Source organism: Schistocerca serialis, chromosome 10 (genome assembly GCF_023864345.2).
Source record: "Schistocerca serialis cubense isolate TAMUIC-IGC-003099 chromosome 10, iqSchSeri2.2, whole genome shotgun sequence".
Classification (NCBI taxonomy): domain Eukaryota; kingdom Metazoa; phylum Arthropoda; class Insecta; order Orthoptera; family Acrididae; genus Schistocerca; species Schistocerca serialis.
This window is the reverse complement of record NC_064647.1, coordinates 75,974,026-75,987,535: the sequence shown is the minus strand read 5'-3', so window position 1 is coordinate 75,987,535 and position 13,510 is coordinate 75,974,026.

Sequence of the window (13,510 nt, the reverse complement as noted above, 5' to 3'; positions counted from 1 at the left end):
AGTATTACAGAATGGCCAACCCTTGTAGTTTCCAGGTAGGCAAAGAGGTTTGTTGCCCTTGTGTGAAAGTTACCTGTGTTAGGTTGGTGGTGGGTTTCCTGGCCACGGGGTTGCGTGGGAGAAGCTTTAGTGTGAGAGGGGCAATCTGCTTTCAGCTCTTCGAGGGTCTGCAGCCGAGGACTCTTCGAAGAAAGGTGAGTTGTTTTAACCGCGTGACGCGTTGTCTCACGGCGAGACGGGAGTTTTTTGTAATTCAGTCTCACTTGTGCAGCTTTTAGCCTCACATTTCTTCTTATTGTGTAGCTGGATCGCAGCAAGGAATGCAGGGCTTTCGCATACTTTCAGTTTGATCCCTAATGCAGACTTTGGTCCGTAAGAAGAACGTAGCACAAAGGTGTTGCATATGTTGAAGCGATCTCACATAGGAAATGCGGCCTCGGTTCAGTGTGAATGTTTGTGTGACTGCGACTGCTTGTGTATACCGAGTGATCAAAAAGTCAGTATGAATTTGAAAGCTGGATAAATCACGGAATAATGTAGATAGAGAGGTAGAAATTGACACATAGGCTTGGAATGACATGGGGTTATATTAGAACAAAAAAAAAAAAAAAAATACAAAAGTTCAAAAAATGTCCGACAGATGGCGCTTCATCTGATCAGAATAGAGATAATTAGCATAACAGAGTAAGACAAAGCAAAGATGATGTTCTTTACAGGAAATGCTCGATATCTCCACCATCATTCCTCAACAATAGCTGTAGTCGAGGAATATGTTGTGAACAGCACTGTAAAGCATATCCGGAGATATGGTGGGGCATTGGCGTCGAATGTCGTCTTTCAGCATCCCTAGAGATGTCGGTCGATCACGATACACTTGCGACTTCAGGTAACCCCAAAGCCAATAATCGCACGGACTGAGGTCTGGGGACCTGGGAGGCCAAGCATGACGAAAGTGGCGGCTGAGCACACGATGATCACCAAACGACGCGCGCAAGAGGTCTTTCACGCGTCTAGCAATACTTTTTTTTGTTCTAATAAAACCCCATATCATTCCAACCATGTGTGTCAATTTTTACCTCTCTATCTACATTATTACGTGGTTTATTAAGTTTTCAAATTTATACTGACTTTTTGATCACCCGGTACATTCTAATCTTTTCCGAATCTTGATAATTTCTGCCTCTTTGCTAATTTTCTTTGTTTCATTACTATAAGTCCGTTGAAAACCATCCACATGGGTTAATATCAGAGTTTGTTGGCCCCCTACCATTGTACTTAGTCTGTTCAAATGTGTCCTCTGTAAAATGTTAATTGTTCGCGGCTGCGTGGTTTAATGTTGCTAAAATTTGGTCACGGAACGTAGAAATTGTGTCTCCGCGAACCACGTAGGCATACGAGCTCAGTGTGAGCCCAACTTTCCTGTGGCCCCCTGCCTCTGTCCTAGAGTTTACTTATTGCGCTGATTTTAGACTACTGAATATATCTTGCCCGGATTTTGCAATTGTATTTGTGGTTTGTGACTTCATGTTAAGCTCGTAAGCGTGTATGTGTGGCTCTCGTTGAGGGGGTTCCCCAAACCGTGGTTCAACTTTGATTGTAACCGTGATATTCATATTTACTCTTTTATCTAATCATTTCTCAACACAGCGAAACAAACCTACTAGCTTCGTTGCATGTTGGTGTTGGGGCCATCCTTGCAGTTCTTTGAGTGAATGTGGGTCTAAATGAGAGTATTAAACTTTCCCGTCCCCCCCTACAATTACATTCTCATTAAGAGATTATGTTGTGAATCGTATAGCGTTTCACAAGCAGTCGTACGTAGTTACCAGGCAATAGCAGTTATATACATGTCTTATATTGATGTCAAGAAATAAATAATTTTGTTTCAAGTCTTATCCAGTGTACTGTTGTGACGTCTCCTTTACCTACGCCATTCACCTTGTGGTTTCCTTGTTAGCCCATCCATAGCGCTTCCATGCGCACACGTTCAATAATTAGTGTTCCCTTTTTATTTAAAACACATTCTTTAGAATAGATCTTGTTTTCAGCAATGCTGCTGCAAGCTGCTCTTATTCAGAGTGTTCACACATTTTTTACTTTATTTTAAAATTTGATTCATGTGAACAATCTCTGGATCATATTAATAAATGCATCCCATTTTTTATGAGTAACATTACAATGAATGTTCTTTTATGAGTTTTTCTGATGACTAAATTAATTAATTTTCTAACTCATTCGAACCTCTTGTTTGTCGTGTGGCTAGAGTTGGTAGCGACACAATCTTTTTCATTGATTTTAATGTCAGATAGCACTTCCATTTGCGTGTGGGTCTTTTAGCCATCAGCCCGCATCTCGTGGTCGTGCGGTAGCGTTCTCGCTTCTCACGCCCGCGTTCCCGGGTTCGATTCCCGGCGGGGTCAGGGATTTTCTCTGCCTCATGATGGCTGGGTGTTGTGTGCTGTCCTTAGGTTAGTTAGGTTTACGTAGTTCTAAGTTCTAGGGGACTGATGACCATAGCTGTTAAGTCCCATAGTGCTCAGAGCCATTTGAACCATTTTTTTTTTTAGCCATCAGGATATAGCTCATGGTCCCACTCATTTGATAAACACCACTTAAGTGCACGTCACATACAGTAGGGTTCCTTCCTGGAGTTTGATGACTCCGAGTATCCTATATTAAAGACTTATGAAGTGCCAAGTTAATATAAAGGGGCTCCATTTCAATTGTTTTTGTGTTTTCTTAACAACTGCAAAGTGTTGTAGTAAAAGTGTACTTACGTAAAATTCAATCAGAGTGTAGCAAAGTTACTAGAATCTGCCAAACGACTATACAGAATTAGTCCAAAGAATAATAGCTTTTGAAAGTCAATTACAGTAAGAAAGAGTTTTTTCTTGAAGTGAAATGTTCAGTCTAAAAAGTGTGTGCTTTAGTATCTAACTCTTTTATTATTTAAGTTTGTTTATTATGGAAAATGCTTTTCTATAGGTCCCCTCTGGCCACTTTTTTTTTTTTTAGGTTCCTTGAAGTTGTCTACTGGGATTTTTCTCTTTTAAAACGTAATGTATAAGGATGTAGAAGTCAAAAAGATATTCCTGTGTTTGCACCAACATTGTTTACGTGGAGTAACATTTAAGGTGAAAAACCAAATTAAACATAGGAAGAAAGTAGGCAAAATTCATACTTCTGCTCTACCAATACTTCACTGTTTCATTGCCTGGATAGGATGGCGACAATTAGTACTTGTTTTAAACCACTAAATGAACTTTGAACTGAGTTGTCCTATCTTTAGTAGAATATTATTCATACTGTAATTCTATTTAACAGCCGCGTAAAATCTTAGGAAAAGAAATGAATAGTCTGACTTACTTATCCATTACACACATCAAACGGTCAAATTCTGTAAAAAAGGTAGCTCTACTGATTAGCTTTTCCTATTAACAGGGCTATCCTCCCGTAGCTTACTTTATTTGGAAACTAAACTAAATTTTAGTAAGAGGGTAATACGTAGCTTTTCCCGTAACTTTACAATTTGTTGGGTGTGGTATACGTGACAAAATAGGTTTTTCTGTTAGTTAGGTAAATGCATACTTAATTACAATAGTACTGCAAGGATTATGAAGAGTCCACTATGGCCGGTCTTTACAAAAAAATGTTCAAATGTGTGTGAAATCTTATGGGACTTAACTGCTAAGGTCATCAGTCCCCAAGCTTACACATTGTAGGCGCCCCAGTGGTCCCGGTCGCCTACAGTGGACTACAGTGACCTCTCCAGTTGTCAGGATGCTAGGAAATGACTAGGAAAGGAACATTATTAATTCATAACACCTATATTCCTGCCGAGTACAATGTGGCTTGGTGATATCAACGACCTTCCCGAGTCCTCGCTGACTCGTAGTGATGACACCAGCACCGGGCCGCACAGTCTTGCTAGCGCAGTGCCGCGTGCTGTGACGTAGCGAAGGAATGTCTTTACTTCGACCGTGCGTGGCTGGCGCGCCCGGCTGGCCGGCTGCCTCGGCAGCGGACAGCAGGAGGCTCCGGGTTGGAGTCCCGGTGCTGGCGGCACGAAAGGCGTTCTCATAGTTCGGAGTGTACTCTATCCCACCCCGTCTTCTTCCCTGCTCCTCCTGGTGGCTCGTCCATGGTGGACGGGTGGAACGGGCTGCAGTCCCCCAGCGTCGCCGGCTCATCCGGCTGTGACAGCGGATGCCCAGGGCCTAGGGCCCACACGATCTCAACGATGGTTCACTGATGTGGTCAGCATTGGCGGCGAGCGAGTAGGTCGCGATGTCTGCTTATCGGTTGATGATTGACAGCGGCAGCAGAGAGGACCAGAGCTGGTACTGTCCCCTCACGTATGCTGCTGGATGGGCCGCCCTTACTGCAACATCTCCTTAATAAAGATTAACATGTCGATCTCCGAGCTGAGCGCTACGCAGCGTCCCAGTACACACCTAATTTCAAGTCTAACTGCGAGTGCCTTGTTGCTATCAAAGCTGGCGTATTTAAAGGAAGCACGAGCGACGTCCTGACGTCATGCTCGTTTGTAATGAACGCATTCGTTCCATTTATACTGCTGATTTACGTGTCGTACTCACCCCTTAGATGTTCTTGTGACAGAGTTACATGTTGTTACGACAGACTTACGCGAAGATGTGAAATGCAGTATAGCTTACGCTATACCTCTGTCTTGCACTCTACGAAAGTCTCCGTCTAACACAAACCCGCGTGCTAAGCAATTCTCTCTCGCCTGTTGTGTGTAACCAGGCCATTGCCCCTGCGTGACGACACATTCTGATACATGTGCAATCCTCTTACCTCTTGGCTAACCTACTGCCTCTGGCTCTCGGCATAGGCAACGAAACTTTGACAATATTCCACGTTCCCGCGACACTACAACACTACTTAATCTAAGTTAGCCAAAGGACAAACACTTGAGGTTGGTGAGTTGCTTGAGTATTGTTGCCATCCATTTCAACTCCTTATTCAGAGTCATTCTGTTAGCTGGACTGCTGGTGGCCTTTTGGAAAGCAGCAGTGATTCCTCCCGCTGACGTCGTGCCATTTCTTACACCAACGTGCTCAATGCTCGATGGTTCCTGTCCATCGGTGTATGAGGTGTGCCTAGCTACGTTTGTCTTTTCGCACTCTACAACTACGTCACCAACGGTCGACTTGGGCAGCTTGAGAGAGCTTAAAATGTCTCTGATGGATGTGTTACTGGCCTCACGTACTGTAACCAGTTCATATTGAAGTCACTGAGCTTTCCTGGTCCTGAGCAACCCGCTCTGCTGTTATCGCTTCTCTACTCGCAACGCAATACAACCAGACCCTTTTTGATAATAGCAGGCCCACCTCTCGTGTAATCTAGTGGTCTTTCCCGCATTAAGCAGTGATGTCTGGATGCTTTTGATTGGATAGCGTACGTAAAATATTTGTTGTTTTCAAGCCTTTCTTAATGCGCCTAATACACCCTAAACGATCAGATATACATGGCGTATAAGCGTGCCATTAAGCACATAGTATAATGGTGGGACAGAATTCTTCAAATAATGGTTCTCCAAATTTAACCTGCACGGTGTCGCGGAGAACCGCGTCTTTCTTCAGTTACCCGAGCATTTATTTCACGCTTTTCTATAGGCTATACCGACCTCTTTAGTTTGATGACTGCTGTTTCGTATACTTGATAAGGACTCCAAACTCTGGAACAGTATTCTAGAACTGGTCACACTAACGTTTCATATGCGGTTTACCTTGACGGCACATTACACTTTCTTCCATGTACAGTTACTGTTACAAATTACACGTTTCTGTCTCGCTCCCTATAGCTTCCTAGGTGTTTGTTGTTGTTTTTGTTGTTCTTGTTGTTGTTATAGTGTTCAGTCGTAATACAGATTTGATGTATCTTTTCACAGTTGTCTATACTGCGCAAGAGTTTAAATTTTTGCGTAAACATGACTACATACATCTAGTGGCAATTGCATACGGCAGCTTGGCTTTGCTCAGCCTATGCAAACTTTGACACCCTCTCACCCATCCACATACCGTCTTCTACCTGTCCCTCCCACCGTCCTCCCCCTGTCCCATGCACAAACACTTCCCTGCGTTTCAAAATTAGCGATCCCTTGATGATTCAGTACTATTTCTTTTCGTATGAACCATACTTAGTTTTTAGCAAATTTATACCACAAATGTCTTTTTCCTCTTTTCGACTCGATAATTATTCAATACTCAGGAAAATTTTTAAAATATTTGATTTTGTCAGTCTGTTGCATGGATATACTGCACTGGTTACTGGCTTCGAGCTGACTCTCCAATTCTCAAACCTAACACTTTGTTCTGAACCGTAGGTAGTTATACAAAAAACACGAATAGATTTCGTTAAGATGTAACAGTAGACATATTGGTTGTCTTGTCAATGAGAGTATTTGCTGCTCCCAGTTTGACTTTCTTTTACGTACCTATTAGGGTACTTTGGCACCATGTTGTATATAACCATTTACGGTTAATATCAAGGTGTGTGGTTTGAGAATGGAGAGTTATCCCGAAACCGGTAACCACTGTTGCATTAAACTTTATATTCATGCCACTGAGACAGACAAAACGGGAATTTACCATATTTTCCTCAGTACTAAACGGTTGCGGACCTACCATGCCAAAGCAGCATCAGTTCACAAGTTCAAACATTCTTCCACATTGCAAAATCTTCTTTTCTTTTCTTGTCTGAACTATTTATCGCCGACATTTCACTTCCACGGAAAGCTACACTACAGGCAAAAATTTTCAGAAAACACTTCCTAACACTGAAATCTATGTTCGATGTTAACAAATCTTCTCTTTTTGAAAATCAACTTTGCTGCTATCCCAGTGTGCATTTCATATCCTCTCTCCATCAGTAATCATTAATAATGATAATGTAGATCCCTAAATAGCAACATGTATCTCTCACTTTTCGTTTCCTAGTCTAATTCTCTTATCATAACGTGATTTAAATCATTATCATTTATTTACTTTTCTCGATATTAATCTTTTAACCTCTTTCGAGGTCACTATCGATTCCGTTCCACAGTTGTTACAAGTCTTTTCTAACAGAATTACAAGGTCATCGGCAGATCTTACAGCTGACGTTGAAAGGGGGCTGTCTCATTTGGCATGGCAATTTTCTGGTAGTATTGGCCGTAAATGTGAATGAAGTTGTGAATTTGATAAATATACTCGACCACTGCAGTATCAACATAATCATACTCTTTGTATGTCAGTGTTTTGAGCCCAAAGACGTTAGTCAGATAGAAGCAGTGTATAGTGTGTTTTGGACAGTCTGGCAATGTACTTGGTTTCAGCAGCATGTAAGCTGGCCTGCCGTGTATTGGAGGCAATATTATTTACCAAGGATTTTGTTCTAATATGTTCTGAGGAAAGGAAAAGAGACTGTATTAGTGGAAGAATGAAAAAACCAACTGTTGAACTGATAAGGTAATCCAATACACACACACACACACACACACACACATATATATATATATATATATATATATATATATATATATATATATATATATATATATATGTGTGTGTGTGTGTGTGTGTGTGTGTGTGTGTGTGTGTGTGTTCGTGTGTGTGTGTGTGTGTGTTTAATTTCTTATTGTTAGAACATAGCGCATGCGCGTGTGGTTGAAGTTTACTGTAGAAATCTTATAATGCAATTCATGTGTTGTATTACAGCTGAAATAAATGTCAAGGAAAGTAATTGTACCGAGGAAAATTATCAATAAATATTGTGCTAACTTGTCTAGGTGAGAAACTTTATGAAACGGTGTATTGTTGTCACGGCTTAATGAAGCTTAGTTAAACTTGAAATCGCCGGCCGGAGTGACCGAGCGGTTCTAGGCGCTGCAGTCTGGAACCGTGCGACCGCTACGGTCGCAGGTTCGAATGCTGCCTCGGGCGTCGATGTTTGTGATGTCCTTAGGTTAGTTAGGTTTAAGTAGTTCTAAGTTCTAGGGGACTGGTGACCTCAGAAGTTAAGTCCCATAATGCTCAGAGCCATTTGAACCATTTTTAAACTTGAAATTTTCTTCTCATTTATCTGACGTTAAGATTAGTCCCCCATTTTCATTACTTTCATGAGTCAACCTGCATTCTCACATTACACATCGCGAGTTGTGTACCGAGAAGCATTTTTATGGAATTTGGTGGAACACCGTCTTGCACTGTACATCGCAGGTACGGTAAATGAAATTTGGTTTTTGGCAGGCTCATCATTATCTTAACGGAGACGGGCTGCAGAGCAGACGAGCGTTCCGTGCGCACAGGTAGGCCAGTACAGTTAATTACCATCAGGGTTCAAGTCCACTGTAAGGCACAGTGATTGCAAGAGCACTTTTTTGTGAAAATAATATGAGTATCAGTTCTGAGACTTAATACCAGTAAACGATTTCAGTGAAGTGCCATATTGTGAATTTTCAAGTAGTTTTATCAGAAAGACAGATGAGTTAATTTTTATGTCTATTTGATCTGTGATTACAATGTAATGTTGATGCATTAAGTTGTTCTGAAAGCGGTGCTGATATTCGAGATAATAAAAGTGGGTTAAAAGCTGTGAGCTATCCGGGGAAGTTAACCTTGCATTACTGAGCAACTGTTTCACCAGGTATCCAGCCTAGCTTACCAAATTCCCAACCAGACTAACATTAATTATAATCTTTTAATAGTCATCTTACGACAACCGGTGATATATATATAAAAATGTGAGTGTATGCTTTCCCGGCGTATACAGCTGGCGAAGAGTTCTCGGGCTTCCAGCCGGGTGGCGGTGTCTTCAAACAGCGACGTTTCGACGAGTGACATACTCATCATCTTCTGGCGAAGTGCCGAGACTTTGCGGATGCCGGTCCCTTTATACCTGCGGTGTGCCCCCCACCACCTGGCCGCGGGAGGCTGGGTCCAGAGGAGCCGGCGGGCGAGGTGGAGGGGGAAGCGGGTGCGCCGTTCGTGTCTCCGTCAGAGCATTCTGATTGCGTCTCGTGAGCTGGACGGTTCTGGTTGCGTTCCTGGCGTATTGCGGCTAATGCTGGATTCCAGGCCGCGCTCAGTTGGTAGCCTTCGTCCCTGTTCACAAGGTTCTCGTGGACCCGTATTTCTATTGATTCTTTAATGACGCTATCCCAATAGCTCCCGGCTCGGCATAGCACCCTGGTGTTTTCGAAGTCAAAGGTGTGGTTTTCTTTGATGCTGTGTTCAGCTATAGCAGATTTCTCTATCTGTCCAAGTCGAACATGCCTGATGTGTTCCTCGCACCTTTTTGAGATGCAGCGCTGCGTTTGACCAATGTACTGCACACCACATTCGCAGGCAATGTTGTATATACCAGGTGTGTTTAGTTTGAGTGGGTCTTTTGCTGAGCCCAGCAGCTCTTTCGTCTTCGGCGGTGGTCGGAAGACGGTATTAATGTTAGATTTTCTTAATAGCCTCCCGATTTTGGCTGATGTGGGCCCCAAATATGGAAGAAAGGCGAGTCTCTTGTTAACTTCCTCTTCCTCTTCCTGAACTTTGTCAGCCTGTCTCCTCTTGAAGGCCCTGCCAATCTGTGTTTCACTGTACCCGTTTTTCCGAAAAACCTCTCTTAGGTGGTGTAATTCGTCTGAGAGGCTTTCTTTGTCACAAATGACGTGCGCCCTATGCACCAAGGTGGTCAGTACTGACTGGCGTTGCGCCGGATGGTGGCAGCTGGTTGCATGGAGGTACAGGTCTGTGTGTGTCTTTTTTCTATATACTGAATGGCCCAGCGTGCCATCCGCTTTCTTCCTGATCAGTATGTCCAGGAATGGAATACAGCCATTCTCTTCTACTTCCATCGTGAAGGTTATATTCTCATGTATGCCGTTTAGGTGGTCCATAAACTCCTCCAGTGCCTGCCTGCCATGCTGCCAAATCACGAAAGTGTCGTCCACATAGCGGAAGAAGTGCCTGGGTTTACGGTGAGCAGTTTGTAGTGCCACTTCCTCAAAGTGTTCCATGTAAAGATTCGCGATCCCTGGAGCAAGGGGAGATCCCATGGCCACTCCATCCACTTGTTCATAATGCTCTCCATTGCACTTGAAGTAGGTGGTCGTAAGTGCATATTCAAAGAGTTTCACTGTTTCAGGCTCGAAGTGCCGATTAAGGAGCGCCAAGGCGTCTTGTAGCGGTACTTTTGTGAACAAGGAGGTGACGTCGAAGCTCACGAGTAGGTCATCACTCTGTATTCGGATGTCCTTCAGTATTCTAACGAAATCCGCGGAGTTTTTCACGTGATGACTGCAGTGTCCCACCAGTGGTTTCAATAGTGTCGCCAGGTATTTGGCCAGTCCATAACTGTGCGAGTTGATAGTGTCCAGAAGATGATGAGTATGTCACTCGTCGAAACGTCGCTGTTTGAAGACACCGCCACCCGGCTGGAAGCCCGAGAACTCTTCGCCAGCTGTATACGCCGGGAAAGCATACACTCACATTTACGACACCTCTACGGGGAGGAGATGCTCTGTAGCTTCAAGCTGCTGCAGAAAGAACGCAACAGGAAAGCCAAATTGCTCAGCTCACTGGCTTTCCTCCAACGTTGCCGAGACAAGAACATCTTGCCACGATTTGCGGAATTAAGACATCCTGTGAAAACGAAGAAAACCGAACGTATTTTACGGCGAGCAGGGATGGCCATTGTCAGGGAACGCATTCACTACACACGGCAAGAACTGGACAAGAATGCACGCATCCTGATCGCATGTCACCTGAAAATGGCAGAAGCATTACCGGCACACACTTGGGAGTGGGTTGACTGCAGCTCTCACGCCGACAGTGAGGTGCAGAAACGACATGTTGCCGCAAAACAGATCAACAAATTCGGCAGACTCTCTGGAGCTCAGTCGACCCAGAAGGTGACAAATAGCACCAGAGCTATTGTAAATTTGACAGATAAGGTGCTAGATGCAGCCACAACTTCTGTCATCACGAAAGGGTTGAACTTTGCACCTGTACCAAGGACCATACCGAAACGGGACATCATCAGCAGCGTAGAGGAAGCAATCCGGGGCCTACCCAAGGAGGAAGCTGAGCAGATACGAAGGGAGACCTGCAGGATCATCGACAAGTCACGACTCCCTAAAGCTAACATTACTGCGCAGGAGCGAGAGGCTATCCGCGCACTGAGGGATGATGCTGACATCATGGTCCTCCCAGCAGACAAGGGAAATGCGACGGTGCTGATTCGCACAGTCGACTACCAACAGAAAATCTGCTCTCTGCTGCAAGACCCAGCCTACAGGAAGCTCAACAAGGACCCTACATCGACGATGACCAGGAAAACCGTGGCGCTACTGAAGGACTCAGATCTACCAGAGGCAGTGCAGAAACGGCTGTATCCCAGAGCGCCAACGACACCGCGCCTGTATGGGTTGCCCAAGATTCACAAAGATGGGGTGCCTCTACGGCCGATTCTGGACACTATCAACTCGCACAGTTATGGACTGGCCAAATACCTGGCGACACTATTGAAACCACTGGTGGGACACTGCAGTCATCACGTGAAAAACTCCGCGGATTTCGTTAGAATACTGAAGGACATCCGAATACAGAGTGATGACCTACTCGTGAGCTTCGACGTCACCTCCTTGTTCACAAAAGTACCGCTACAAGACGCCTTGGCGCTCCTTAATCGGCACTTCGAGCCTGAAACAGTGAAACTCTTTGAATATGCACTTACGACCACCTACTTCAAGTGCAATGGAGAGCATTATGAACAAGTGGATGGAGTGGCCATGGGATCTCCCCTTGCTCCAGGGATCGCGAATCTTTACATGGAACACTTTGAGGAAGTGGCACTACAAACTGCTCACCGTAAACCCAGGCACTTCTTCCGCTATGTGGACGACACTTTCGTGATTTGGCAGCATGGCAGGCAGGCACTGGAGGAGTTTATGGACCACCTAAACGGCATACATGAGAATATAACCTTCACGATGGAAGTAGAAGAGAATGGCTGTATTCCATTCCTGGACATACTGATCAGGAAGAAAGCGGATGGCACGCTGGGCCATTCAGTATATAGAAAAAAGACACACACAGACCTGTACCTCCATGCAACCAGCTGCCACCATCCGGCGCAACGCCAGTCAGTACTGACCACCTTGGTGCATAGGGCGCACGTCATTTGTGACAAAGAAAGCCTCTCAGACGAATTACACCACCTAAGAGAGGTTTTTCGGAAAAACGGGTACAGTGAAACACAGATTGGCAGGGCCTTCAAGAGGAGACAGGCTGACAAAGTTCAGGAAGAGGAAGAGGAAGTTAACAAGAGACTCGCCTTTCTTCCATATTTGGGGCCCACATCAGCCAAAATCGGGAGGCTATTAAGAAAATCTAACATTAATACCGTCTTCCGACCACCGCCGAAGACGAAAGAGCTGCTGGGCTCAGCAAAAGACCCACTCAAACTAAACACACCTGGTATATACAACATTGCCTGCGAATGTGGTGTGCAGTACATTGGTCAAACGCAGCGCTGCATCTCAAAAAGGTGCGAGGAACACATCAGGCATGTTCGACTTGGACAGATAGAGAAATCTGCTATAGCTGAACACAGCATCAAAGAAAACCACACCTTTGACTTCGAAAACACCAGGGTGCTATGCCGAGCCGGGAGCTATTGGGATAGCGTCATTAAAGAATCAATAGAAATACGGGTCCACGAGAACCTTGTGAACAGGGACGAAGGCTACCAACTGAGCGCGGCCTGGAATCCAGCATTAGCCGCAATACGCCAGGAACGCAACCAGAACCGTCCAGCTCACGAGACGCAATCAGAATGCTCTGACGGAGACACGGCGCACCCGCTTCCCTCCACCTCGCCCGCCGGCTCCTCTGGACCCAGCCTCCCGCGGCCAGGTGGTGGGGGGCACACCGCAGGTATAAAGGGACCGGCATCCGCAAAGTCTCGGCACTTCGCCGGAAGATGATGAGTATGTCACTCGTCGAAACGTCGCTGTTTGAAGACACCGCCACCCGGCTGGAAGCCCGAGAACTCTTCGCCAGCTATATATAATAAGACAATTTAAATAAAAAGAAATAAATCAGTTTATATTTAGACATTTATTTTAACATTGATTATTGTACCGTTAAAATTTCAGCATATTAAAGTTGATTCATAACTAAACTGGTGCCTTATTTAGGATTGTGAAACTGAGTTTGTAATCTTACGGAACACATCAAATATGGAGCCAAGATTGGGAGACTGCCCACAGCACTGCATTCATAAAATAACACACGAAGAACGTTGAAAAATATGCAAGATGAAATTAACCACAGCCAACTGATTCAATTTTCACCCAAAGAAGTTACGTTCGTAGCACAATCCTGTCCGTCATATAATTACCACACACTGGTATACTAAATTCATACTAACTCTCTGTGAAATCTTCCCGAAAAGGATAGCTGAGGGCTACTTTGATGATTACACCACATGCTTCACGTGGTCAACTTGG